Below are 18,200 nucleotides of genomic sequence, written 5' to 3'. Positions count from 1 at the left end.
TTACGGCCGCACTCGAAAGTGACAGCGAGGCTGCAGGGTTTATGTAATTACATAAACTTAAAGATAAGTTGATTTTTTATGTTTGGATAGAACTCTTCCCACAAGGCTTTCCTGTATTTCAGCAATTTAAATGAAGGTAATTAACGTTGTGGTTCAGGGGATCCTGTAGGAAATGTAACTTGACTTATTTTTGGATTTCCTTGTCCGATAATGGACGCTGCTGGGCTTTAGGTGCTCAGGGCTAAAAAGGTTAAGAAGAGCAAGAAACGGCACCAAAGTTGTTGTTTTTGTTGGAAACTTTGCATTTTACTCTTCGCTCGCTTCGGCAAGTGTTTGATTGACAGATGGTTCATCCAATCATCTGCCAAGTCCATTTTGAAAGGCGGGTTTGAGGTGCAGCAACATTTTTTTGAGCTGACCCGCTCACTTATTACTAACACGTCACACTGTATTCTACTCGAACTGAAGCTAACCCCAGCCGTATACTTTTAAAAAAAACAACAACTTCCAATTGTGTTTGTGAGACTTGTGTATACATGAGCTCTCCATCAAACATCTTGGCAACAAATGCAGTCTAACGCAATGATATGTACTGTGTCGCTTCATACCCGTAAACAACACACTTAGTCAGAGTTGTGTGCTTTCTGACTCTGACACACTGAAAGCAAACGCTGCAGATGAGTATTTTGTTGAGATGTGAAGACGCACAAACACACACACACACACACACACACACACACACACTCACACTCATACACACACACACACACACACACACACACACACACACACACACACACACTGTGGCGGAGCTGTCAGTATAGGCTTTGTCAGTAATATGCTGACTGCTTGGTCGACTTAAAGGAATGTAGTGAAATTGGAGCTTGTCTATCTTTCTGTCCTCCTCTCTCTCTTTTCCTCCGCTGCTTCCCGCTCTTCCCCATTCCGTGCCTTTGTGGTGATCCGCGCTGCAGCTTTTATCGTAGATCTCCCGTTCTCCTCAGTGGATGTTCCTATGATCGTGCCCCCTCCCTTCTTGTTTCCTTTCTGGCCTCAAGGTTGCTAAAAGTTTTCTAGATGTTTTTGCAGATGCATGGCGGATGCTGGTAGAGTCTTTTTTTTTCTCCAGAGGGCAGGCATGGGCAGTCGGCAGACTTTGGGTTTGAGGAAGGAAGAGGACTAGGGGTGGTTGAAGTGGTCAATGGGGTCTGGCATCTTAATCGCCCCTACCCCCCAACTCTACATTGCTACCACCACCTCCCCACCTCAGTAACGATCTCTGCGGCAGGGTGACCCGGTTCTGGCTGCCGGAGTCTCGGGACCGACGCCGGGTCCGCAACGAGACTCACCAACCACTTTCCCATGGACGCGGCGCTTCCAGGCCCCATCATTACCATTTAATATCCTATAATATAACCCCCCCTTCGTGCCCTCCACTCATCTCCAAAACAGCCTTCTCCGGGGGAATGGGGGGGAGGCTGCTCACACCGCAAATAAGCCAGGATACTCAATACCCCCACCCCCACCTCTCCCCTCACTCTTTTATTTGGTTCTAACCCATGCATATCTGCACAACGGCTCCCAGTCATTACAGGCAGGCCACTAAGTAGGGACTATGTGAATTGGATAAATAAGCATTGCTGAGGACCACGAGAGAGCATCGGGAAATCAGAATGAAATGTCTGTTCCATTCAGATTTGGGACAGAGGGTTCTGGGTTTTTGTCTTGATAAATCAGAACTGGATCAGCGTTAGGACATGTTGTTTGTTTTCACTGTTAGTTGGCGGTTTAGGGAGCGGTGTCGATGATCACACATAAAGCAGGGTTAATTGAAAGGAGGCAGTTATACTGATTGCAGAAAACAGAGGAAAATCCTGTCGGCCTGTGGTAGCATCATCAAAATGTATGTTGTTTTAAATAAAATGCAAAACTAGTCAAATAATCAAGTTATTCAGTTCATGATGTATTAACAGACTGCATTGTGATTCAATTACAGCGTTCATTATGTTCTTCAGTACAGTCTTCATCAGCAAGCCTAGTCAAAAACCAGACTAAGCTATTTTTAAGCTATTTGCTTGTCTATGTTTTCTTAATGAAGCAATTAAACAACTTTCTTCAGTTCTCCAGAAAACAACATTTGTCCTGACTGAGCAAATGGACTTGTAATCATTAGAACCAGAAACAGAACTGCTTGCAGAAGGAGTGCAAAACCTTCCCTTTACCTTCCCTTTTCAGCTTCGCTCTCTTCTTCAGGTTCCACCTGTTGTCGTCGTAACTTGCTCACCTGCATCTTCCTCCAAAGCCTTGCAATCAAACTCTTTCTTTTGCTTCACAGCCAACTTGCACCCTCACTCGTTTTGACATTTTAAACTACATGTAACTAATTCACCCAAAATGGTCTTGCACTGCCCAAATGCTCTCTCTGACAAATAAGCTTTAAGGCGCCCTATCAAAACATTTTAATAGATTGAATGCTGTCAGATTCCCTTTCATTAAAATAAGAATTTTCATTTTCTATAAATTTGAGACGCTCATGGACCTCTTGGAGGCAAGCGCTGGCTGCAGCCCCTACTTTGCGTTGACATAAGCTGACGTTTATATATGCATATTTAAGGTCTGCGTGTGTGTCCATGTGCGTGCACACGCAGTGGGGATTCAGAGATGGCTTTGGAGGCATATTGGATATCGAGGGGGCAAAGAGCTCCTCTGAAGAGCTTCATTCACAGAGCCATGATACTGATAAGAAGCAGAGCCGAGCCGCCATGAATCCACCCTCTGTTCTGTCTCTATAATACTCTGCTCTCCTCCAGCTCTTTATGCTGCCTGTGAGAAAGTTGCGGCTAAGGCAAAGAGGAGGGGGAAGAAGAAGCCCTGCAGGCTCTCAAAGTTTAATTAGCAGGATTAGAATTGAGAAGTAGAAAAGGGAAAATAAAGAGAGCGGTAGAGAGAGGGAAGTCTGAAAAACATGTCCATCTGTAGCTGCTGCTATTACTGACAATATATTATATAATATAAAACATTTTTCTCATAAAGCAACTCTTTTTCTTATCAATAATTCAGTAAATAACTTGATGCTCTCTCTTTGCCTGCATTGAATAATGATATAAAGGTAAATGGTGGTGCAGGTTTAATGAAAGTGGACACATGAATCATGTAGTCGTTGTGAGAGTTGTTATCCAGACTTGCGCCCGTTTTTTCACAATTTGATATAGCAGAGCAATCAGGTTGGGCTATAAAATGTACACAAAACTCTGGTGAACCCCACAAAAAGGAAGAACAGTCAGTTAGCCTGGCTAACTGTGAACTACATTATCTGCGAGCAATTGATATGTCATTGTGACATTCACATTCATCAGTCCTCAGCAATCCTGGTGAACTTTTCCCGCTACGTGATCGAGAGCATCCTAACCAGCTGTGTCACAGTCTGGTATAGGAGCGCAAGGGACTGCAGCGGGTGGTGAAAACTGCCCAACGCATCACAGGAACTCAACTTTCAGCCATTGAGGAAATCCAGAGAAAAAGCTGTCTGCGTCGAGCTCGTAGCATTCTCAAAGACGCCTCCCATCCTGCACACGGACTGTTCTCCCTCCAGCCTTCAGGTTGACGCTTCAGGTGCTTCCGGACAAGGACCAGTAGACAGAGGAACAGTTTCTTCCCCAGAGCTGTGTCCTTATTACTACTGGACCTTCCTGCACTCAAACACTCTGGAATCTGTTTGCACTAAAAACTATGTACGAAACATTACACTTGTTGAGTAACGTTAGGCAGCTACGGTTTATTATTATGCACTATTTAACGTTTATTTAACCTGTATTACCTAACTTATCATTTGCCTTTTGGAAAATATGTTTATAGTTCCTGCTTATAGTCTACCTACATTTAATGCACAAATCAACCTGTATAATATGCACATATCATCTCAATTAATCAATATGTATATTCTTTATTTATGTATTACAGTTCCAGTTGGAACGTTATCTTATCTGCAAAATACTTATTTTCTGTATATTGGTACTTACTACTATTGCACTTTTGGTTAGATGCTAAACTGCTTTTCATTGCTCTTTACTTCTACATGTGTATTGACAAAAAAGTTGAATCTAATCTAATACAGCATAATTTGTAATACAGTGCAAGATTAGATAGTCAGACGTTTCTTGATAAGGTTATCATGAACATACAAACTCCCAATCTCCCTCTTCCTATCACTAGCTACTCGACTGATAACTTTATTTACTAAACACTGGCTATGAACTCGCCTAGATGCTAGCAGCATTAGAATGTTAGCATCGATCAATTGCTTGATATTATAACCATCACCATGTATAGACAATAGGCTATGTAGACTCAAACATAAATTATACATCAAGCCAGTTGACATCTGTCACACTCAGATAAAATGTTTACCTTGACAGACAATCCATTTTTCGTGTGTACGTAAACAGATAGGGCTTTTATTGTGGAGGGGGAAACGGAGAGGAGGATTCGTTCAAGTGAAAAGGGAGACACGAATAAAGTGGTTGCCGTCTTGTCTAACCTAACGGAGCAGTGTTGCATTAATTTCTCACCAAGATCTTGTATTGATGATGGTAGAGTCTGACCGCTACGCAAAGCCTTCTCCAGCACGTTCCAAAGATTCTCAATGGGGTTAAAGTCTGGACTCTATGTGTGAAAATGATGTTGCATGCTCCCTGGACCACTCTTCCACTATTTGAGCCCAATGAATCCTGCATTGTCATCTTGGAATATGCCCGTGCCATCAGGGAAGAAAAAATCTATTGATGGAATAGCCTGGTCATTGCTGAACCTGGTCGTTGCTGAACTTAGACCTGACCAACTGCAGCAACCCCAGATCACAGCACTGCCCCCACAGGCTTGTACAGTAAGCAGTAGTAGTTAAATCCAGGTGGCGACCTTTTTTTTTGGCCAGGTGCATATTTAAGACCCTTCTGTCTGCTTCTTTATAAAGTTCCTTTTTAATTTTCCCAAGAAATAATTAAAGGTATTTATTAAGGTAGTCTAGTAAGTGACAGTTTGGGCTCAAGTAATCTCTGACAGCTGCAGAGTAGCAGGGTGGCGAGCCTTAGCCACTAGTCAATTTAAAATGGAAAATGATCATAGTTGTCAGTGTTTCTATTTGTGTACGTCGGATTTGTGTGTGTTTCCCGAAGCACTGTGTTATACAATAAGTTGGGTGATTCAGTGATATTCAGGAGTGTGATGAAACTGAGGTTTCAAAATGACAAATCCTATGTTGCTTCTTTCTGTGATTTCAAATGTACTAAGATGAATGTCAAAAGCTCCATTTTACAACTACAATTCTTAGGTCATGAAACATCTGCTGCAGTACTTTGTCATGAATACTTCACTGACAATATTTTGTCATCTGAAGCATCTCTATGGCAACAGTGTAATCATCATCCCAGCCCTTAAGTCATGGGAATAGTCCGGTCCAAGTCTTGGTTTGGCTTTAAAAAGGGCCAGAGTGACTGTGTTGTCTCTGCTATTTGAGCTGAAAGAGATCGTGTGTGTGTGTGTGTGCGTGTGTGTGTGTGTGTGTGTGTGTGTGTGTGTGTGTGTGTGTGTGTGTGTGTGTGTGTGTGTGTCTGTGTGTGCGTGTGTGCGTGTGTGTGTGTGTATGTGAGTGAGAGTGAGTTTGTAAGTCTGAGTCGGTGGTGACTATTGTCCAGTTTATCTTTCCATCCTGCACCTGTACAAAAGACTTCACCCAATCTTCAAAGAACCACACAGTACCAACATATCACTCATATGTTGCATTAAGTAAAATACATGAAACATTCACCAGAGAAATTGACATATATATCTAGGGTCAAGTCATGTGTTGGACATTTGAGGAGCTGGAATCCCCCATTGGCTGCAAGGACTGGGTCAAGCTTAATCATATAGGAGGTCACAGCTGCTAAAACACACAGCAAATAAAATTAGTTATGTTTGTTTTTGAAGGAAGCCTATATGACCCACAGTCAAATAAACTTCGCTCAATCTCCCCGACCCCCCTGGACTCTCAATCAACCCACAGCCTTGGTCAGCACATTTCTGCCCCATGCTGAGGCAATCTAAGGACTGGCCTGTGTCAGTTCTGCTTGGCCTAGCGCTTGCCTTACATAAGCCCCCCTCCTCCTGCCCTCCCGCCCCTCTACACACACACACACACACTCAGCCTGCCCTCCATCTCCCCCATCGCTTTAATCAGCACATGAATGGCTAAACTCAGCGCTTGGTCACTGACAGGCACGTTGGTTAACTAGATGGTTGTTGAACGACAAATGGTGAGGAAAAACAACTATCTCTTCCATACCCTGTTATTTTTAACTCACAGATGATGTCATCAGTTAAATCTTTGGGACATCGTGGATAAAATAAATTTAAAAAATGATCTTACACAACCAATTATTGGGGGAAGAATTGGTTGAAATGTTAAAGTTGATTAGCTGTCTACTAAACAGGTAATGTTTCATATATAAATCATATGAGTCATTTTTTGATGCTGTGAATGATTTCAAAAGAAAATATCCTTATCAGACAAGTGTTTTATGTTATATCCATGTCTGATATATCTGTCGATTAAGCCAGATGAAATCCGCCAGGTTGCTAAATTTCAAGCGTGTCTTAAAGACATAACAATCTGGATTGTTCTGGATTATGACATGCAACTTCTTGCTGCTGAACTCTAAAGAAAGACCTCAGAACACCTCAGAAATCAATTATCTGCTGACATGGTTTCTCTGGAAGGCATCACTGTGGCATCCACCACCACTGTAAGGAATCTTGGAGTTATTTTTGACCAGAAACTCTCCCTTGGATCATACGTAAAACAAATCTTAAGGACTGCCTTTTTTCATCTCCGGAATATTTAAAAAAAAATATCTGTCTCAAAAACGAGGCAGAAACGTTAATCCACACATTTGTTACTTCTAGACTGTAACTCCTTATTATCAGCTTATGACTGTGTTATCATTTCAGAAACCAAGCCATAAAGATTTTGGACAGCAGTCAGATTAGTAAACTTTATATGTTATTGACTGCTTTTATGCTGGCTGTCTGAATGGTCTTTTGGTCACCAGTTACTTGGTTGAACAAGTGAATGAGCTGTGTTAAGCATTTTGACTTTGACTTTGCCGTCTGACTGAAAGACCAACTGGTTCAATGGCTAACTGACTTGGGGTCTCTTTTCTTAACTTGTTGATTAACTTACTGATCGATTAACTGACTAACTAACAGATTGGCTGGTTGTCTGTATGGTCTTTTTGGCTACTTGGTTGAACGAGTAGCTAGCTGGTTAAATGATGATATGATCATTTGTCTGGTTGACTGACTCAGTGCGGTTACATGGATTCGAATAACTGGCTTAGTCCGACTAAAATCGAATTATCCAGTTCATGTAAACACCTTTATTCGAATAACTGCGGTCCGACTACGATCCGATTAACACCCCTGGATAACTCGATTCGATTCGATTGATAATTCGAATAACGCTGCATGTATACGCTGAATCGGATCGGAACTGGACAATGCGTTTGTGCGCATGCTCAAGATCCCGCCGCCTCCTCCCTCCCTCCCTCCCAGGTCGTGACCCGGAAGTCGAAAGAGACGATAAGTTGTCACGGCCGGCAGAAACAAACAAACGTAAAAGTCGGGTTACGAGCCGATACTACCTTCGGTGGGTGTCTCTGCTAGCTCCCTGATGTAGCCAGCTAGCGCTGCTGCTAGTTCCCTGTTTGCTCTGCGCTAGCTCCCCGACAACCACCGAAGCTAGCGGGGTTCTCTCCATTATGAAGAGTGAAGAGGTCAAGCGGAGATGGCTGTATCACCACTACATGTAATGAAAACAGCGCCACCTGTCGTATCGGATATGACATGCATTCGGCCAATGATTCGATTTATTCACTGCCATGTATATTCGGATAACAGCAGTTGCCCCGAGAGAGAGCATAGTCCGACTAAAGCAAGATTCGAATTATTACCAGCATGTAAACGCACTGAGTGGTTGATGTAGTCAATTAGCTAAGGACTGAAGGGTAAACTACTTCATTAGTTAACTGGTTTGGTGAAGTGTTTCTTTGCTGCTTGTTTTGCTGACTGGTTGACTGTCTGAACAGCTAACACAGGTTGATGAAACTGTTTGGAATATACTCAAACCAATATTGTAACCAGCTGCCTGACTGACTGTTTGACAAGCTGTGACCTCTTCACTGAGAGGCTCCAACCTCATTTAGTCTCATTAGTACCAAGTCTCTGGCTCCTAGACAGGGACAGCACTGCAGCTCTCTAGGGGAGGGAGGTGTGTGTGTGTGTGTGTGTGTGTGTGTGTGTGTGTGTGTGTGTGTGCGCGCGTGTGTGTGTGTACATGTCTCTGAGAACTCCTGGTGCCGGAACACAGCGTTTCTTGTCTGTCATCGTAGCACAGATGTCCAGTGGATTACATCATACTGACCACACCCTGATCTCCCTCACATCCCTTATCCCATACCATTGATCCCCCCCCTCCCACACACACACACACACACACACACACACACACACACACACACACACATACTCTCCCATCACCCTATTCTTAACCCTCATCACCCCTTTCACATCGACCCAGTCGCAAACCCGTCACACACACATTCTCCGACGTAGACAATGACTTCTGATTTATGACTCTCGCCTCTACTTTCCCACCGCCTCCCCTCGCCTGATGACTTCGTCTCCTATCACACCTCACCTCGTCTTCATTAGTCCTTGGGGCTACGTGGCCCATGATGCACTGGAATGCATGTTGCTGGGGTTGATTGGGGCAGGGTCGAGATGGAAGTCTTCAATCCTTATTTAAGAGGGCAGGTTCACTAAAAACACATTCTTGTTCACCGTAATAGTTCGGGAGGGTAAAGTAAAGTGGAAAAACATTTGAGAGTGCTTTCCAATGCGGCACATTGACAACATTGATGGCAAAACCGTTCCCAACCCTGCTAAGAAGAATGTATTGAAGTATTAAACCAGCAAAGTTTCACTAAAGAGGTAAAGAATAACGTATGTGTGGTTGCCAAAGTCCGGATTGTCAAAGTCCAGTATGTTCTCAGTAGTTTTTACTGACGTACATTTAACTTGGTAGTTTATACTTCCAATGTCATCATCTGTTTATGATGAAAATTGTAGCGAACGCTAGCGGAAATTTTCGGCATTTTACCTCCAGGCCTGAAAATCACAGAGAGATCTAACCTAGTTCTCTGACTGGGGGGGAAGAAAAACACACAAGCGCAGCGCCAAGTATGTGCATCCAGAAAGGATTTCACTTAGCAGAACAAATAAAGTAATCCAATCAGTGTAAAACTACGCATTGTAGTACAGACCCACTGAGGCATCTTCCCGTTGGACAAGGCTGTCTTCTTGGATCCAGCCACAGGTAAGATCATGACAAAAAAACCTCTTTATACTGTAATCATTCTCATGCATTTGCCAGTGACTAAAATTCTGTTCCCCTGCTACCTTCTGACTTCGCGCCTTGTGCTTAAAAGTGGAGAATATTTTGACATTTAAATGTGCCGAAGAAACGCTACAAAAACGAGTCGCGCAGCATTTAAAAGGCGTGCAGGAAAGGCGCGCTGTACCATAGGAAATCAATGGTTTTGCTATCGACGGGCTGTCGCGTCTGGTGTGATCAGTGCCGCTGCTAGCCATTTTGGTGCCCTAAGCGTAACTCCTTCATGGTAAGACGACTCAGACGTTCCTGCCCCAATGTTGAATGTAGGTATGTTTTAATGAGCTTTCGTTTTGAATGTCGCTCAGCAGAGGCAACTGTAACAGGGAGAGTCAGGCGCCAGGCTCCAGTGCACAGATTACACTTCACTACTACATGTTTGTCTTTTCACGGATTCAAATAAAAAAAGCTGTGATTGGAATACAGGACAGGACTGAAGCTGTCCGGCACGCGGCGCGTATTTGGCGTCATCTCCCCTTTGACATATAATGTAAAATAAATAATACTTTGTTTCTGTTAGTTAGCTCATGGATGAGTAATGGATGTTGAATTAGTATCGAGAGAAGACCTTTTCCCATGACATGTTACGCCAAATCTGTTCCAGCTTACAGTGGATGACTGATGGGTGTTAAATCAGCATGGAGTCCTTTTGCACCATGGTATCAATTGCTTGAAAGGTCCGAATGTCCTGCATTACACAAAACAATCTCAAGTTGGTCCCACGTTGAACCCGGTTGGCCCCATTCTCTGTCCTCCATGCTGACCCCAGGACTGCTCTTTGCTCCTCTAATGTCGAAGCATGCTCTCCCGTCTTTCTCCCATTCTCATCCTCACATTCTGACACAATATGGTCACGTCCGGCCGATGAATCGGCAGCTCTGTCCAAGGCCATGAATGGACGGGGGACAACAGGGAGTGAATGGGCCAGAGGGTAGAAAGAGAGCAGTTTGTGTGCAGAGAGTTGCGGCTATGAAATAAGTGGCCGTAATGGATTTATGCAGATGGAGGACAGAGAAGGGTCAGTGAGAGTTGGGGAGGAAGATGAAAACAATAACTGAGCTGCACCCCATGGGGACTTCTGGGAGAAGGTCAGGAAGGTTGCAGCGCTCGAGCGAGATTTCCTCTTGGTCCTTAAACTCTGAACGCTGGTACCAGCCTTTATTGCCCCAGACGTCCTTACTCATTCCATCAAACCCTGCATTTTCTCTCATTCAATTTCTTTCTATGTGCAAAGCTCCCCCACTTACTTGAGTGTACATGCAGATACGTATACTTATGTTTAGCTTTAGAACTTGGTAAAGCTAGTGCAATTACACATTATAGATGAATATCTAGCCGATATATATGTATATATGTTTTTTGTATGTATGTGACTGCTCTGGTGTACAGTATCTGGCCAGCTCCAGCAGGTTTATATTGCCAGTGCAACCGGAGCTCGTCAGACAGAAGGAGCATGTCTACACCTTGCCAGTCACGCGGAACAGGGAAGTAAACTGGGGGATGGGGGGGAATGACCTATATAACTAACACACAGGGGGGCTTTTGAATTACAGCCTTGGTCTTCGGCGCAGGCCTGTGTTGGGTTAAGTGCCGCTTTGCAGTCTGGTCAGGGAGGGATCATAAAATGTGAGGATGGTAACCTTAAAAGCACTAGATTTCTCTTTCAAAAAATCGTAAATTACTTAAATCACAAGTTTCGAGAAGAAGAAATCTCCTGGGGTAAAACTGGATACGGGCAGTATATTTTATAACTACGGAAAAAAATATAATGAATAAAGAGCAAATGATGGTTGTGTTTAGCATAACACAACTGTCAATTTAGCATGAGAATTTACAGAAAGTATATAATATATTTCCTATAGTTTGCAGGCTACAGAGAACAATATGGTGGTACAGTATCTGTGGTAAGAAACATGAATGAAAACGAAATGATAAGGAAAACTGTCTCCAATGTTGACTGACAAACTCACCAATCAAATCAGAGCTTGAATATAACTGAACTAGTATTCTACCTGAATATGAGGTAATTTACTTTCGTATTTACGATATGTATATGGTACTTTATACTTCAACTTCACTACAATTTTGTACTTGCTGCAATTGCCCAACACTCAGTGCGGTTACATGGATTCGAATAACTGGCTTAGTCCGACTAAAATCGAATTATCCAGTTCATGTAAACACCTTTATTCGAATAACTGCGGTCCGACTACGATCCGATTAACACCCCTGGATAACTCGATTCGATTCGATTGATAATTCGAATAACGCTGCATGTATACGCTGAATCGGATCGGAACTGGACAATGCGTTTGTGCGCATGCTCAAGATCCCGCCGCCTCCTCCCTCCCGCCCTCCCAGGTCGTGACCCGGAAGTCGAAAGAGACGATAAGTTGTCACGGCCGGCAGAAACAAACAAACGTAAAAGTCGGGTTACGAGCCGATAGTACCTTCGGTGGGTGTCTCTGCTAGCCCCCCTGATGTAGCCTGCTAGCGCTGCTGCTAGTTCCCTGTTTGCTCTGCGCTAGCTCCCCGACAACCACCGAAGCTAGCGGGGTTCTCTCCATTATGAAGAGTGAAGAGGTCAAGCGGAGATGGCTGTATCACCACTACATGTAATGAAAACAGCGCCACCTGTCGTATCGGATATGACATGCATTCGGCCAATGATTCGATTTATTCACTGCCATGTATATTCGGATAACAGCAGTTGCCCCGAGAGAGAGCATAGTCCGACTAAAGCAAGATTCGAATTATTACCAGCATGTAAACGCACTGAGTGTATAAAATAGTTGAAAGCACAATATTCACAGTTGGCCCCTCCTCGCTGGTCCATCAAGAGTCACTGTGCTCGCCAGCGGGTAAAAATCAATGCCAGGTTCCAGCTGCTTTGGAACGAGCGTTCCTCGCTTTTACTCGCTTTCCTCTTTTACTCGCTTTCCTTGCTATACTTAATTTTTCTGACGTCATTTTTGTGGACACGTGCTTATGATGTGGCACATGGTCGCTACATAGAAGTTGACGCCCAGAAATGTCCGTAATCCAGCAATATGAAGACACCTCCACACACTTTTAGTGGGTCAAACTGAGACCCATTAAAAGTATGTGGCTCTTAATCACTTAAACTAAGTCTAAGTGATGATTAAGAGGAAATATTTTGTATAAGTCTATACATGGTTGGTTTTTTTAAAGGAAAATGTAATCATTGTGCCCTTTAGACAACCAACCAACTCCACCAGTTCAATTCTACTTACACTTAAACATTAATGCTTTAGTAACTAGAGAGGTACACTCAGTAGAGTGCAGATCTCCACCAGGTGTGTCGATGTACTGCAGCAAATGGAACTGATCAAGCTGTGGAGCATGTTTAGTTCCTTAGAATTCAATCAAAATCATAATCTTCCCCTAAACTTCATCCTTACGAAAACCCAACCACACACAGGACCCAGGATGAAAACCCTGCTGTCCTGTTTTTTTTGCCACCCGCTCGCATCCCATCCCTATGCGTTTGGGTGCAGTGTATATATGTAGCAGCTCCTCTATTCAAAAAAAGTGTTGCCTGATCCGTGATCCAGACAGCAATTTTGTATCCCTCAAAATGTACTTGAGAAAACATTAGGAGCACATATGGCGTAAACATAATTTCTTGGAGAAAGGGTTCCAATAAAACAGACCGTAAATCCTTGCATACTGGATTCCATCTAACAAAAATACCTCAGCGTGAGAAGGACCGTCTGGAGGTAGAGGCCATGGTAAACTCTGGAGCTCCATGACCCAGACATGGACCTTAGGGTATTGGTGAGATGTATCAGTGTTGGTGGCGTTTGACTGTAACTGAGCTAGACTGACAGCTGCTGTCCGTCTGCTCATTCTCTGTCATCAGCTCATACTGAGCACCAACCACCTGGCTGGTGTGTGTGTATATATATATATATATATATATATATATATATATATATATATATATATATATATATATATGTATATATATATATATATATATATATATATATATGTATATATATATATATATATATATATATATGTATATATATATATATATATATATATATATATATATGTATATATATATATATATATGTGTGTGTGTGTGTGTGTGTGTGTGTGTGTGTGTGTGTGTGTGTGTGTGTGTGTGCGTGCATGTGTGTCAGGTAAGAGTATAACAATATCCCATTCAAAGGAAACTGAATTTTGACTTACATGTGTAGATAAAATGACGGATTTGAAGACAATTTAAAAAATGCTCTACTATCTAAAGACTGTTTTTTTTTATTTTCAAACCTAAATCTTTACATTGTTATTAAGCAATAATGTTTTTACTGAATGAATAATCAAAGGTTTACACTTCCCCTTTCAATTCAATTGAAAGTTCCTACCAATACGTCTAGTAGTCTCTTTTGATTGAGGTGGTTACATGAGGCATTTTAATTCTGATTGGGTCAATGTTTTGATTATTGGTAGAATAATAATATTAGTGTTTACCATAATATTGGTGGAATATTATGGTAAATACACCAACTGACTGCATGTACAGAATGTGTGGTTCGTGTTACAGTTCATGGGGTCATATACAGTGGTATTAACATGCCTCTAATCCCTATTCATGTGTTACACACCCAATCTATATTTAAGCATGCCATGGGTGTTTTTAGGTGTTGCAAAGGTCATCTGATATACAGTATGTGCTGTACATCTGGTCTTATGGCTATATATTCCACAACTACAGTAGTCTTAACGGGGTCACGTCAGTGACCGCCACTTAAATGATCATATTTCCCTGACTCTAACTCTCTCTTTGACCATGCAATTTGAATAATAATGGTTAATGCATCGTGCATGGTATTTGACGTGTTGAAGATGAAAGATTTGTTTCTATCAGAGCTGTGCTTTGCTGACGTAGCTGGTCCTTTCGCGTGTGCATGTTAGTACATGCGTGCATGCCTCAGTAGATAGCTTTTCGGAAGCCGCTCTGCACTGGGCCGTCTCCATGTCGCGCCTCTCCTCAGCAACAATTCCAGCTCTGTCCTCTGGTTAGGGCACAGGGCAGCCCCCAAGGGTCAAGGGTCAGGGCAACTCCTTTAGATGGACAATAGCCAAAGGGCCACCTGGAGTAAATCAGCGGCCGGCTCAGACGATTGTTCATGACAGCAAGGCCAAAGCAGCGTAGAAGGGGCAAGGGATTGTGGGTAAATCTTCAGGGAGATCTGTGCACACATACACACACAAATACACGCACACATACGTTCACAAATTCTGCCAGCGTTGACTGTCCAAAAGGACCACAACTTATCGTTACCCCAGCGTCACCCTCATTTCACCTCCCCCAACTCCCATGTGTGTGGGTGTACCATCGGGGGGGGAGAGTTCAAGACTGAGGTGTATATTTGTGTGTGCACTGGGGTTTGGGGGTTTTTTCACTGACGGGAGAGCTTTGTTTTTGGGCTCATATTTCATAGAGCAGACTACTTGTTTGTTGGTTCAAACCCACTCTGAGTATTGATGTGAAACAGAGGGAGCCTGAGCTGAAAATAGTCTTTGAGTCCTTCTCCTAGCATGTTTGGAGAAATTAATGGATAGATTATGGTTGTATATAGATACCTTTAATCCACATACAGGGCTTTTTCATATTCACTATTATTACCTTAAACCGGTAGGCAAATTATCCCAGACTCTTAACACTCTTATACTATCAGATAAGTCATTAAATCAATTCATGATGCTTTTCTAAATATTTAACTTGACCCCTATGTAAATAGAAAGATTACTGACAGGATTTTATTGGAAAGAAAGTTAAGTAACCTGCAGAATAGAATTTTATATATATAACACTGGCCTCCTGGTTTGTCCTGTGTTTGTTTAGCCCATTTGCCTTCCCTCCCATGAGTGGTATAAAAGGATACTTCCCTTTATACCACCCCACTTGAATATCAGTGTAGCTTATTCACACAAATGCTTTCACATTGCAGTCAGTACACATTATTTGGCGTGAACTGACACGCTAAATGCACAAATGGTATTTCTGTTGCATGCAAAATGACTTGCAAAATGACTTACAAATTGACGTGTAACATTCATAGGCCATTTGGTGAAACTGGGCTTATTTTAAACAAAATGTTTTAAAATCCTGCAGAACCTAATGAAAAAGAAGTGACGTATGAAGATTTGTTATAGCCTTTTGACTTTTTGTTTTCACCAGTTGCAGGATTCTACTGCTGAAAGCAGAAGTCTTTGAATTTGAGGCTTCAAGGCAATAAAATTAACCAGAAAGTTTGAGGCCGAGTTTTGATAGCCACTGTGTGTTTGGATACTTGAATGGATTTGCCTCGGCGGTCGGGGTTCAGAGGGAGGCGTAGGGGGGTTTGCACTACTCTGTTTTGGATACTTAGACTTGTTGTTAGCCACAGTGGTCTCTATGGCTCCAGCTGAACCCCATTGTAGCTGGTCAGCATAGGCCACCGCTGGGCTAACAGCTATGTTGTGTAAATATATTCTGTTGGTTTACTGGAGGGTTCAGTCTGTGAGGAGAGGGGAGAGCAGAGGTGGGTGAGGCGAAGATTATGGAGCTGAGTTCGAGGAAAGAGATATTTGATATATGCCTGTTGGGTTTTGGACGATTTGAGTAAATACATGTTGGCAATTTTTGGACATCCTTTCATATTATTATTTTAAAGCAGATATTGGTGGAAAAAGGGGAAGTAACAGATTGCAGGGTTGGGTGCTCTTTGGGCAAAATAGTCATCATGTGGAAACAACAGAGATCAGAGGCATGCCAGAAATGTCTATTTGTTTTCTTTTTTGGCACTTTATTGCCTTTATTTGATTGTGACTGGGACAATACAGACAATATGAGTGGGGAGATAAAGAAAAGTACGAACCAGAAATGTTGCAGTTATATGAGATGCATATTAACTCCTAAACCCACCAGACCTTTATCAGTCTTTATCACCTTTGCCATTGGGGGAGGTCATGTTTTCAGTTCTGTTTAATTGTCTGTTCGTCAGCGGTAATACGGAAATAATTACTAGCCCAATTTTCATGAAACTTTGAATGGTGTAGCATGGGCCAAAGAAGAAGCCAATGAATTTTGGTGCGGATCCAAATCATAGGGCATAAATACAAATATTGTTTTGCTTTTGTTAACATTGCTAGATATGGCATTTGGAAAAAGTTCTGCTCTCTCCAAATACCCTTCTGGTATAGTTTAGTTTTGATTAGCTTATGAACAGATGTTTTTGTATATTCGTGCATCCATGTCTAAGTATGCATTTGTTTCAAACGATCTGTTTTATCTCTCTGTCTCCATGTTTGCGTCTATCTATGTCTTTGTATGTCAGTACCGCAGTAGTATTTGTCTCATGCAACGGAAGGTCCAGAGAGTCATATGCACACGGAAGGTTAAGTGTTGTTGGTGGTGAATGGATGTTGGTGGTTAGGAATCCACTGGGGCCATTTGGTCGATGACGGTGGGAGGTTTCAGTGACCCGCCTCCCCCTCTTTTACCAGCTCTCAGCCACCCTGTCATTAGGGTGACAGTCAGGTCCTGTTTAGCCCTAATTGGCCATGCTAATAACAGTTTTAATAACCCAGGACCATGTAATATTTCATTTCTGTTTGGACCAGGATGTCACACGAAGAGCATGCCGATGGAAAAATAGCTTCACCACCACAAAGATGGAACGACTGGGTGAACTCTGGGTATGTGTGTGTGGTGCATCAATGTCTTTGTATTCGACATAGATCATAGATCATAATGTAAATTGTACAATGTTGGCCTATGTGTGTCCTTTTCATATGTGCACGTGCTTGTTTGCACATGTGCTTCATCTCAACCCAGTATAGATTCATGTTTGTGCACACAACTGTTTCTGTGTCCATGTTTGTGCTGTTGTTTAACTCACTGACTGCATGATAATCTTTTACTGTGTGTAAGGTGTTATATAAAGCTTTTCCTGTTTTTGAAGGTGCAGCTGTTGGGTTGATATAAACACAAACATGTGCAATACTGCACCTACATGCTCAGGCACGTTCATAGCTGTCATCAGGTTGCATCAGAGAGCTTCAGTGCCTCTACAGAAAGGTTATGTGCTCTTTATATAGAGACAAGGTGTCACAGTCTGGCTCATGCTCTCAGACTTTTAATGATAAGTTAAGTACTTAAGTTTCTGTTTTTTGAGACTTTGGGGTCTTTATTTTGCTTGTTTTCACTATAGACACACATTTATCTTGCTGCTTCAGCTCCCTCCACCTATAGCTTTGCCCCGGCAAAGCTAGACAGTCTGAGTGAGCTGAAGGAAACCTAATTCTCTGGCAGCCATCAGTCTCAGCCAACGCTGTGAAAGATAAAGACTCAGGGGGAAGCTGGGCCTGGGAATTCAGCTAACGTTGGCTTTTTTTTGGGCAGCCCACATCACAGAGGGGACCTTGAGCAAGTCTTAGCCCACCGAGAAGGGTTGGAGACGGAGGCCCGCGGAGCGAGTCGACTGGACGGCGGCCGGGGAGCATCGGGAATGAACCAGGAGGCACTTTCATTTCCTGCCAGCCAGGCCAGCAGATTGCTTCCAACTGGAACCACAGACAAAACACAAGTCCAAAGGAGAGAAAGACAAACAGAGTCAGCCAAGGAGTCCCAGTTTGTCCCAGTTGCGTAAACATGATAGATCAGGAGCTTCTGGAGGGAACGTCTTCAAATGCAAAC

The sequence above is a fragment of the Clinocottus analis genome, unplaced genomic scaffold (genome assembly GCF_023055335.1).
Source record: "Clinocottus analis isolate CAN_PGR_092001 unplaced genomic scaffold, fCliAna1.0.p SCAF_8, whole genome shotgun sequence".
Lineage (NCBI taxonomy): Eukaryota > Metazoa > Chordata > Actinopteri > Perciformes > Cottidae > Clinocottus > Clinocottus analis.
Note: the sequence above shows the minus strand (reverse complement) of the source record.